General features: G+C 35.9%; 1 protein-coding gene across 3 annotated transcripts in view; it reads right to left on the bottom strand.

Moving 5' to 3' along the window:
• The window catches only part of rab27b (RAB27B, member RAS oncogene family), a 63,531-nt gene that overhangs the window by 24,239 nt on the left and 26,554 nt on the right, over positions 1 to 12,738 (bottom strand). Inside the window, exon 1 of one of the 3 annotated variants that reach the window (XM_088630349.1) lies at positions 11,857 to 11,977. The exons of the other annotated variants lie outside the window; for them this stretch is intronic. The gene's annotated coding sequence lies outside the window, so the exon portion shown is untranslated. Of the gene's footprint in view, positions 1 to 11,856; positions 11,978 to 12,738 lie in introns of those variants that run through there. 3 annotated transcript variants of the gene reach the window in all.

Here is a 12,738-nt window from a genome sequence, read left to right as displayed (position 1 = left end):
CTTTGTCCTGTTGATTTTTTTATGCTTCAAGTCTTTTTTTAAACTGTAAACATGCCCGTTACGTTTTGAATGTCACAAGGAGGTTCATGTGTTGTATTTAAAGGTCCCAGAGTGTGGACAGTCTAAAATTAAAAATAACCTCCGCCACTTTGTATTGTGACTTCACGACAACTTGAAAAAATAACTGAAAAGCAGGAGTATCTGCAACAATTTGTCATCCTCAAGAATTAATTTCACCTTTGTTATAAAACCCCAATGTTATTTTGGATAAACAACAAACATTTATATGCTCTTAATCATACTCATCAACATCATTTAGTATTACTTTGGAGACATTATTAAAAATGGCTCTCTGGTTTAAAGGAATTATTACCAAGGTCTTTATTTTAGACCTTTAATTCACATTAAAAGTGGTGCTGCAAAAAAGCCAGAACAATAAATTATTTCACAGACCTGTGGCTAAGGCCCCTCTTCAGTTTATTTAAGACTAAAGCAAATTTTCAGCAGTGTGTATTTTGTGTAAACATGTACCTGAAGTACTGTACAAGGCGCACAAATGCATCTTGACAAGGAAAGGATATAGAATGGCAGCTCTTTAATGAATTTGGAGTACTTCTTCAGAGAAAAGGCTTTTTTACTGCCTTTTTACCTCCTGGGTGCCTGAGACATAATTTTTCTAATAAAGGAAATGATTTCAAATAGCTTTGGCAATTACAGATGACTGGTGGTTAACAGGCTGCTCATCAAAACACATTCAAAAGTAAACAATTTCTAGCTCATTTGTAATGAGGTAGAAATGCAGTAATATAAAGTGATTACAAGAGGGTCCTTCTTAAAGGGGTCTTAGAATGCATAACACTTAATGAGCCAATTACGCCATCATCTCTCGCAATGTCCAAGATGGTTTCTCTTAACTGGAAAAAAAAACTACCATTTGATCAAACGTTAGTTACTATCCATCCATCTTCTAACTGCTTTATCCAGTACAGGCTTGCAAGAGAGACGGAGCCTATCCCGGCAAGAAACGGAGGCAAGGCAGGATACACCCTGGACAGGACGCCAGTCCATCACAGACCGATGACACACACACCCACACACACCAGGGCTAGCTTTCCCATCAGTTAATTAACCTACCAGTACAGTACGTCTTTGGACAGTGCTAACAACTGCACCACCATGTTGCCCTAGCAGCTACTATAATATTAGAAATTTCTATGAAATACCTGTAGTTGTATACTGAATTATACAACTAAAAATAAGAAATCTTATAAAAACAGTTACAGAAAATGACCAAGCAAGGATGTGTACTAAATATCTATAATGTGATTCTTCTTAAATTCATTGCTCTTAAATTGCACAAAATATTATTTTCCTAAAGAACAGGCTAATATGGTTATTAACTCCATATTCATTGACTAACACAATCAAATTATCTGTACTGACATTAGACAATTAGGTCAGATCATTCTGATGAATATTTTTCCCACCAGTCCGTTTATCCAGAAAGCTTAATCTGCTTGTTACAGCTAGTGTAGAATACACAGAATATGCATTCTCCTTTCACAAACACATCTGCCCAATCTAAAATACAGTGGCTTTCAAATGTTAACTCATTTACTCCACGAGGTACAATATAACTCCCCTTTCATCTTGACATGTTTTGTAACCGCATTCACATATATTACAACAAAACAAAAGGGTCAGGGTAGAATCAACAATTTCCAAAAAATCCTGTCTGAAGTTCTTCCTGAAGTTTCAGTGTAGACGAGAGTCAAACAGTCTATACAAATGTGTGAGGGCACTCCAGCAACAGTAGTTTTGTTTTTGTATGCTATTTGATGAAGACTTACGCTACACATCACTCTTTGAGGAAAAGGAGCATAATATTATATTCACTCTTTGCAGCGCTCTGTGTTCTTATACAAATCCTTGCTTCTTATGTTTAAAATATAGACTGTTCTACTCCGATAAGGAAAGCATCCTAATAGGAATTCATTATTTACTAGAGCCAGATCTCAGAACATGTACTGCATTAGCCTTCTGTGCTACTGTATTCTCATTCTTTAAATCATATCATGTGTACTGGTATATCACAGCTCCTGCAAAGAAAGACAAATATTGTCAAAGATACAAAGAGTGCTGCCCCGCAATGGACTGGCCTCTTGTCCAAGGTATACCCTGCCTTGTGCCCATTGCTTGACAGGATAGACCCAGGCTCCCCCTCAACCCTGTATTGGATAACACTGTCAGAAAATGGAAGGATGGATGGATGAGTGCATCATTTATACGAGATCTTGGAATCCACTCAGTGTTATTTCCTGTCGTTGCATTTCTTATGGCTGATAATATGTTTTGTGTATGAAATGCCATTGTATCTGCTTAGATTTTAACTGTAATGTCCTTTAACCGCTCCAGGTTTCCAGGGAGGTCTATGTTGGGACGTGTACTGCATCAAATAATCCACGAAAGACCAAAAAATAAATCTCACGGAAAAAGAAGGCAATAATACAAATAATGCAGACAAAAATAAAACAAAAGGGCTTACTATATGAACCAATTCTTCGACTATATTGAAATAATTTAGTATGACACTTCATGGGAAGGGCTCGTACTTACTTTTCAACCTGCCAGATTAACTCAGAACTGTCAGGGAGCCTTCAATCACTCCACAGGACGCTGCCCTACATTTGTATATCCACCAGCTCGCATTAGGCAGAAAGGTTAAGGGTGCTGAGAATCACAGCAAGAGATCAATACTACATAGTGTGCAACCTAGGGGTGGGCTGTGGAGGAGGAATTCTAGAAACCAGTTTGCATCCTGTTTTGCCATTTGCAAAAGAAAATATTTTGTATTCCAAAAGCTGCAATCCCTTGTTTCGCTTCTAGCCAGGGAATCATCCGTTGCACAGGCACTTCCGTTAGTGGGTTGGTTTCAAAACTGAGTTATTTCAATGTCCTCCTTCGTGCACTTTACCATCACAGAGGACAGTCATGCCCACAGGCAAGAGATATAAGAGCATACGGACACTGACCACTAGATTCTTCAATAGCTTCTACCCACAAGCAGTGAGATTGGCGAACACATTTAGCCATCCCCCTCGGACCACACCTACACCCTCACAATCCACCTCATTCTGATTTCTTACTTATTGCACATCTCCAGTCATTGTTTACACGTCTGTCTTGTTTACATTCAAACTGTCTACATGTTTACTTGTACTGTATATTGTCTTGATGCACTGTTTGCACTTTGTGTTTTTACACTTGTTTTACAACCGAGAGACTTTCTGTAAGTAAGAATTCCATTGTACCAGTACATGTACCGGCTACATATGGCAATAAAGTTCAAGTTCAAGTTCAAGTTTATGAATCCACATAACGTATAGCCAACAATGTTGTTCGCTGAAATTTCGTAAATACCAATATAAGGCTTTCGAGTGATGTGTAAGTATTTGTTACATTTCTCTAGTTTTTAAACTGCTCATGTTCAAAAACCAGGCAGCCTAGGAACTAAGCAGATACCCATATCCCAGATTAAATGGGAACAAAAAAAAACACCATAGCAAAGAATGAATTACAGATTGTCCAATGTGTTTTGCTTTAAATGATTAAAAAAATATTTTATATTGTAGTCATATCAGCACCACACAGAGAAAGGTTCTCCTAAATAATTAACAGCATTCCAGAAAACTTGAGGGTCACCATCATTCACACCTGCTTTGAAGTCCAACCAAAAACAAAAATCTATAATAGCAGTCTACTCTTCGGAAGCATCTGTGACCATATAGAGGGTCTTAAGGTTTTCTTGTTTTCCTGAGAACACACACAGACCAAACACCTTCAGTAGCAGCATGTTTCATCATGGTTAAGGTCAGAGAGCTGTATGAAGACTTGAACCAAATGGTCTTTGTTCTTTTGTGGTGAAATACCCCAAGAAAGTACCACAATAACTATAGATGACGTTTCCAGAGCCACGAAAGACTCAAGGTAGGGATGTTTTACACCTTCACAAGTTGGGGGATGGCTATTACATAAACTACAAAGAGCTAAATTTACTACCTTCCAAAATCCCATAGACAGCAGTGAAGCAAGAGAATTTACATGCTTGTAGATACAGTACCATTCTCCTTTACCCTTAGATTATTTCCAAGTCATTCCTCCCATCAAAGTTTGTAGGGACTTGATTTTAAATGTGAAATGTGACTCACCATGCAGACTTTTATCTGTAATTCCAATTAATAATATATGTTATTCCAATTAATTCCAGATTTAATATAGTCCTAATTCTGGTACCAACCACATTGAAGATATTCAATAAATATTAAATGTATCAGTGGAATATATATGAAAATGGGTTTCTTGCATAAACCGAGAGAGCTGCTTGACCAACATTATTTATTACATGTCCCATAACCCGGTTTTTAATAACTGTCGGCTAATTAGCTTAAAATATGATGAGTACCTGTCTAGTAATCACAGCATTAACATTTGATGCAGTGTTGTTCCTGTTTATATCAAGATGTTTGCATGAATGTTCTCTAAATTCAAACTCACTCTGTCTTGGGAACCATTACACCAATTAAATCTTAAATGATGCATTTCATGAGCAACCAAACCCGCTTCTGATTTGCAGTTCACCCACAGTGGGACAACAGCATACTGTGGCCAAACTTTATAAGTATAATTTTATTGACAATACAGTTAGAAAATGGAAAAACGGGCTTCCTTTATGTAAGACAATAGCCGACCACCATTTGGTATGCAAATTGTAAACTGCCATTCTCCTAGAAACCAATTTACTTGAAACCTTGCAACTGTAATCCAAACTAAAACAAGTGGCACTTTTTATGCTCACAATGTGTCAGCACTTGGAGAAACATGCTTTTTATTGCTATTTTTCCAACAAGGAAATGTTTAGTCAATTAACTCACAACCATAAAGGTATCTTTCTATTCTCCTCTTTATTTCCACATCATTCCTCCTGTCAAAGGGGGTAGGGATTTGCTTACAATCATCGTTACTATTGTTATTGTTGCAACAAAGGATTACTACACAGCTTGTTGGCTGTCTTGACATCACTTGAAGCTTTGAGTCATTTTATCATACCATACTATACAAATGTCAATGAATGATGAAAAAATGGATATACTTTATTTTTACCTAGGGTGATTCAGGCTCTTGTTGATTTTAGGACCATGAGAGTATAAAACAAAATAATAATATACTGAACACAGAAATGGTAATACCCCTTTTCAAAGGTGTGTTGTGCTGTGGAGAGTCTTCACAAAATCTGACCTGAAACAGCATACAGCAGCCCTTGAAAAATGTTCCAAGAAATTTAGAAATATAAAGTAAACCCAACCAAATCAGCACAACACCAAAGCACGTATACAACTGTTATTAAAGAAGCCAACTTTATCAAGACAGGCGACTTTATAAATACTTTGACAGCACAGGATTAACTGTCTCATAGTAATGCTGTGTCATGGTATTGCAACGGAAAGATAAGTAATTGTTTTTTTAAGATATAGTCTCTTCCCCCTTACTTTACTTGCAATTTGTTGAAAAAGGGAATTTTCTCTCCCGTTTCCACTGTCATTCAAGCTTTTTCGTTTAGTAGATTTACAGTTTAAAAAAGTTATTATACAGACCAAGAACACAGTCGTGGCCCTGGTTCTCAAATCTAAACTAGAACAGTAGTTTCTATAAAACCACCGGTAAAATTCCTAAACTTCATTTTGTCATGTACTGAATAAATTAATCAGCAAAAAGTGGTATTTTATATTCCATACCTAATATGGGCTGTTAAATACACCTTAATTTTTTGCATAGTTACACACAAACAGGATACAGAAAATCAATATTCAAATTCCCAGAATCCATAGAAATTTGCTTGTTCTAAAACTATTCGAACCCTAAAACATATACCTAGTGAGATACACATGCATTTTTAGTTGTCAAGGTAAGCTAAATCACAGTGATGATTCTTATTAAGAGGTAAAACACCAGATCCCCAGATTTTCTTTCACTTCTTTCACGCAGATTCATTGTTTTTTAAAATGTGTCAAATGGCCAGAGCTAATTAACAGTCACAGTACCATCATTCCCAATCATGCTGTTAACGATACCATAATATTACATTTTATTACAATTCCAGATTTGTGACAGCACAGAAATGAAATTGTCTTTGTACAATAATTGGAAAATTAACCCCAAACAACCACAAATACAAAAGGGAGCACAGTGTTTAGTTGAAAATAATTTTGCATACCTTTGCCAAATAAGTTAAGAAAAATACAGTCAAGGTTTGTATACAGAATTGGATAACAGAGAGGAAACAATGTGCATAAGGGCTGAATGTTCAAATTGGGATGCTATAATGAGCGGAGTACCAGATGAATCCATATTAGGACCACTATACTTATTAACTTAATTCAATCGTATATAGTCTAGCATAGTAAGTGAATTACATCACCAATTTGGATGTCACTGATTTGATATCATTGTGATTTCAAAATGAGAGGATTAAAACCAAGAACGACAAACTTCTTTACCCAAAGAGTTGCAAGTGTATGCAACATGCTACCAAGCCATGGTCTTTAAGCCATCGCTCTTTTCAGAAAATGGCAGAATGAGATCCTTTCATCAATTAACTATTTAACCAAATAATCTAAATGGCCTCCTCTTGTTGACAGTCTCTTAAATTCCTTTGATTAACAAAACAGAAGCTATCCGAGTATCGGATTCAAGAATACTAAAACCTCAAAGGTGCTGACTAAGTCATCCCAAGGGACCCAGTCTTCAGAATCAACTGGGAATTGTGAACCCAAAGGTGGAGATGACAGATGAGTGCATTTAAAACTGAGAACTGGACATTTAAAGAAGAGGGTGTAGACGTCTGGAAGAAGCCATGTAGCCATGCTGGCTTCTTTCAAGAGACAGTGAGGAGATAATTGGATCAATTAGCTGCTAGTAACTAAATGAGCTAGACTATTCAAATGACCTCCTCCAGTTTGAAGCCTTACATGCAACAGCATTAATTCCTCTTACTATTGCAATTTTGTCTTTTGGACTGCAGCCTTGGCTGTTTACTTTCTGCTATATCTGCAGTACTGTGCTTTAGTATGAATCATAAATGTGAATTGCTTTCTGAAAACCAGAAAAACCTTATGCTCCATTCTCACAGGTTTTTTCTATCTTAGCAAAAAGACATGAAAGAAATTTTAAATCCTATATGTTATTTTTCCTTATTAATTTGATAACATTATAAACTCAGGATTTGGAAAAACAAGATTACCAGAGTAAGCAACAACTTAATCTAGAGGACTGACCTTGGAGAGCCTGGTTTGGGGGCAGGATTTCACATTTGTATGTTCTACATTTACATAGAATGAATTACAGGATAAAGCCTGGACCTACTGTGAGTTCTGCTGTACAAAACCCCAAAAAGCATTTGAGCAAAGGACCACGAAGTCTTAACCTATTGGGAGAAAATGTAATTTTATTCTCACAAATAAATTCAGAAAATATTTTCTAAAAAAAATACCGCAAGTTTTAAATTTACTATAAACAAAGATGTTTTATTACAGTGGAGTAAAGCAATGCATTTAACATCTGTTGTGGTCAATGTTTTTGTTTTTTATGGATTTTGCATGATAACTTAATCATAACATATGTCATCGAAATATCCCACCATGTGTTACTGGCGGCTTTGTATTACATTAACAGTGAAGGGGAGAGCAGATTCATCTACTGTAGGTTCGTTTTTCTAAGATGGTACACTTGATCTAGTTGATAACCACAGTTCATACAGATTGCAATTGCAAAAGAAAGCTTACAGAATTTTGCAATGACCATTTTAAAGGCCTGTTTCAGATCCTGTCAACAATTTTAATAATGGTAAAATCATAATACTTGTGTTTCTGTTCATTACATTTTTAAAATGTTAATTCTGTGGCTAATCTTTTAAACCCCCCAAAAAAGGAAGATTAAGACTCAAGACATGCAACAGAATGGAGATCAAGTAAAAAATAAAACAAGATCAAAATAGTAATGAAATGTTAACATTACCCTATCAGATTTTTCAAACAAATTACTTTATAACCTCCTTCTCTTTACTGACATTTTGGCTTAAACACTTCAATTCTCTATACATTACTTTATACAGTACACAATATGTGATAATACTCTGATGTTTAAGGCACTTTGAAACTTGCTGTTACACACTAAGCATCAATATAAACTCATCCCTTATAACTAAAAAAAAATGAGCATGAAATGACTTTGTAGAATGTCTTTATTGTAAAAGGTAAGGTATTCAAGATACCCAGCCATGTTGTTGAAGCAGATACCCTGGCTTCCTTCAGGAAATTGTTAGATGACACCCTCATAGTAACTAGCTACTGGCACCCGAACAAGCTATAAGAGCCAAACGAATGCTGTCATACCAGGATGAGCTCACAGGAAGGGCAGCAATTTAGTTTAATCAAAGCAGTACCCTGAAGCCAGGTTGTCATTGATCACTATGAGTTGAATCTGGCACCAACTAGATACTCCTGCCCAGACTGTCTATCCCACTGGTTGGTCTGCTGTATTCAATGCCCTGCGCACCATTCTGCGCATATATGCCACACTCTCATCCAGCAAGGTGATCTATATCAAAACTTGATTAATCACTGCTGAACCAATTTATTAACATAGTCTAGCATCCTATATATCAATGACTTAACGATGCTGTTCTGGAGAAGAGGGGCATATTGGTTCCTTTCTATGTTTTTTCTTTATTTTCATGACACTTGACATTCAACAGGCTTAATCACCCCATTTGCTCAAACAGCTCCTGCACTTACAGGACAATTTAATGTTTTTTCAACAGTCAAATTAATTTATCAATCATTGTCAGTCACGAATTGATAAATTAACCAAAATAAGGTCACCATTTTATATCCAAAATCCTTATGTGTCATCCACAAACATAAATGTTCAAATAATGCTACATTTACTTTGATGCTCAGTAAATCTGATATTAAAAAATCACTTTATATTTAATATATATACACAATATATAATATATATTTAATATACAAACACAAAACACCCAAACCCAATCTGCAGATCTACCTATAAGGTGCCTGTAATATTTAGGAGAATCTTTTTGTAATAATAGATTGGCTGTATGTTTATGCCTTCTATGAATAAACACAGCACTGCACCTGCAAAGGACTAACTTAACTGACTCTAAGATAAAAATAAACTTTTTAAGTTAAGTCCTTTGCTTTAAACTTAATCAAATGTATTTCACAGTAGGCCTATTCTCCGTGAATGCACTGAAAGAAACTTCTTTCTCACACCTGAAGAAGGCTCCACAGCCAAAACGTTGCGTTTTTTTCAGCATGGAATAAATCTTTACTTGTTCCTTTGCAACTTCTTTCTACTGTTTCCATAAATGTTAAATTCAATTACATTTATACCAAGGTCTGACAAAGAGAAGATGACAACACACAAGACATGAGTACACATACACGAACAGTAAGTACACCAGCATTTCTTAATCAAATACACAGCATACTTGAGGTGGTGTACAGAAAGCCATGCAGAATACAAGAATTATTTACAAAACTAATTCTGAACCCCTAATTGCTCATACGTAGAGGATGAGAATGAGTAACTATGACATATATTGTAAAAGTGCTAAGAATGCCCGTTTTAATGCACGAGATGGAACCATCCTTTTTAATATATCACCCCAACATTTCTGATTCCATAGATCTGTTCTGGTGCAGTATTACAACAGCGCACAGTCATTTGAAAAGCAAGCTTCATAATAACACACTTTATATTCTACAGCAACGCATCTACCCTTGAAAATGCTGAAAATTTGAAAAAGAGTTATCAAGCTCACAATTATATTTGTGTATATGGATTGTATTGAATCATTATTTTAATTTTGCTGTTGTTCTCTTGAACTAGTCCTACAGGATTACTATGAGAGAGATTAACAAAAGCAGTCCAGATATAAAGGCTGGAACACCTGAAAAATAATATTACAAAGAGTAGTCAACAGGAGTGGGGAAGTCAGAGAAATAAGGACTGTGGCAAAGTACAAGAAAATCGCTGCTTCATTTCCTTTAGCAAGGAAAATATGAGTTCCTGAAAAGCACAGGACAGTTTTTCCACCAAGTATATAATAAGAGGGATATACACTTATGTAATGCATATACTGTAGTTCATCTTGAGCATCCAAGAGCTTATTAACTGTACCCACTTTAAAAAAATGTGTACAGATCATTTGTAATTTTACAAAATGCGGCATCATTGGAAGGGAATGAGTACTTTTTCACGCCATTGTATACAGCACTCATTTATGCATATGCATAACTAATCCTTTTCCGAGGCTCATAGGCCTCGGACAGGAGCAGAAGTGGGCATCATCCTTAGTGAAATAGTGAAAGTAAAGCATTTCAGCCTATTATATGAAACATCAGATACACACAATTTAAATAATAAATGGACATGAAACATTGATACAAGGATAATGAAAACAAAAATCAAGTTTGAAAGGCTATTCGATAATAAGGAATAAGAGAGATTTTATAACTTTTTATTTTATAACAGCTGCTCTATCTGAACCTTGCATGGGTCACAAAGTCTCACAGTTATTAAGTACTGGTGATTAAATAGGCCACTCACACAAGATCCCTTCTTTTCCTCAGTAACAGCACAGTGGTCTTTAGTATTTTCTGAGAAGTCACATGCTTTTATCTGTAAACAGATTCTTTTCCACTTGAGGTGAATATTTGTAGGACTTGCATTCACTGAACCACTAACTCATATACGGTAAACCCTAAACATTGTGAATGCTTAGCTCTAACCACACAAAGCAGTAAAAGCACTTAAGATTTTATTATTAATCTTAGCTGAGATTTTATCCAAAGTGACTTACATTTATACCCACTTATGCAGCAGTGCATTTCCCTGGAGTAATTTAAGTGCCTTGCGCCTGGGATTCGAACCCACAGCCTTACAATTACAAGTCCAGAGGACTAACCACTCTGCTACATGCAAAACTGTTACATTTCTCAGTTAAAACTAAATCCTAGAAAAAAGTAAGTTGAACATACCTGGATAATTTACATTTACATTACATTAAAAAACATTTTCTTAATGGTATGTTTCAAACCAGTTTTAATTTGCCTTGTAAATTGTTAACAGAAGTGTTTGGCTCTTCAATAACTATACTCTACTTTATTGTTTTAATATGGATATATAGTATGATATAGATCTAAGTCTAAAACATAACTATAGATAAGTCTAAAACAAAGAAAATCATGAAATGAAAGGTCCTATAAGAAATGATACCTTTCCTATCCCAAGAAATGTCCCTGGACCAGATACCATATAATACTCAGTGACACATAAATGGGTGTTTATTTTTCCTGAAAAAAATATCCACCCCATGCCTAATATGGTAATATGTCCTATAGCACATCTTTTAAATGTTTTTTTCTACAAAATCACTTAACACAATTGAATACAATACTTTCAATTCAATGATTCATACCCAAAGCTTTTTAAATAAAAAAAAGATAGAAAAAGCATCCTGGCTTATCCCAAACAGAACAGTTATCAACTTGCAGGCTTGGGTGTGTTCACATTCCATACCCACTGGAGTAATTCACTGGCCTTTCACTGAACGTGCATAACGTTCAGTGTGAGAAAACTAAAACTGGCACATCCTTTTACTTTTTAAAAGATAAACCATGAAACACAGAGCTAAGGAAAAAGACGAGTACAGGGAAAAAAAAACACCCCTTTTATTTTTCTTCTAGACCAAGAGGGGAAAAAAGTGGTTCTTACCTATGTGGTCCTTTTTCAAAACAGAAAACAAAAAAACGGAACAGCTGTTTATCTGCAGTTAGGCTACTTGAATAACTTCTAGCTGAAGGACTAGCCACTCCCCTAGATACAGATAGGGAAAACCCTGGGAGGTCATGCTGCTTGAGAAATTTTGCATGAAAGGAAGGCGGGACTACAGCATGGAAAACCAAACAGCTCATGAGCAAACCTCATGCAGCCTTTGGGGGAAAAGCTGCTGTCCACTGGGGTTTGGTTGTACTTCACAGAACAATGTGCATCTGTCTTGCAGTTAAAATAGGAGACACAACTGGAAACAGACAACCTGTGAGCCCAAAGATGGACGTCCAACTGAGAGCTGAATGCATAAGAAAAGGAGAGGCTCATTCAGTTCTGGAAGCACAGAAATTTCAGTGCTTTCTGGGCACAGGTTATGACGTGTTCCTCAAGAAAGATTTGGGACAAGTGTTAATGACAAAATAAGTGGTTGACCTTTTTCATCAAATGCAACTGTAAATTACAGCATTCTGAAGCAAATTTAAAGTTTAAGGACACTTCCAAAGACAAGGCTGGCATGCATAGTATTATCTACATCAACTAGAAAATCTCTGAAAATGTGCTAGATTTGATTTATAAAATCAGGTAACTGACCTCGGCTTTATTCATCAGCAGTCAGAAATGTACAGTACGTCTGGAAGTCTGTGCAGCTGTGGTAGGTGTTGATGGTTTAGTCCTGAATCAACACAACTGGGCTGACCAGCCATACAGAAAATTAAGTTTAAATTAAATTACATAAGACTATCATAACATTAGAAACCTGACAAACAAAAAGGGACCGTTTGACTCATCTATCCCATTTGGATTCTATCAGCTCATTGATCCAAG

The sequence above is a fragment of the Lepisosteus platostomus genome, chromosome 4 (genome assembly GCF_059453375.1).
Source record: "Lepisosteus platostomus isolate fLepPlt1 chromosome 4, fLepPlt1.hap1, whole genome shotgun sequence".
Taxonomy (NCBI): domain Eukaryota; kingdom Metazoa; phylum Chordata; class Actinopteri; order Semionotiformes; family Lepisosteidae; genus Lepisosteus; species Lepisosteus platostomus.
The sequence above is the reverse complement of the archived record's forward strand: the minus strand, read 5'-3'. Positions and strand labels throughout refer to the sequence as shown.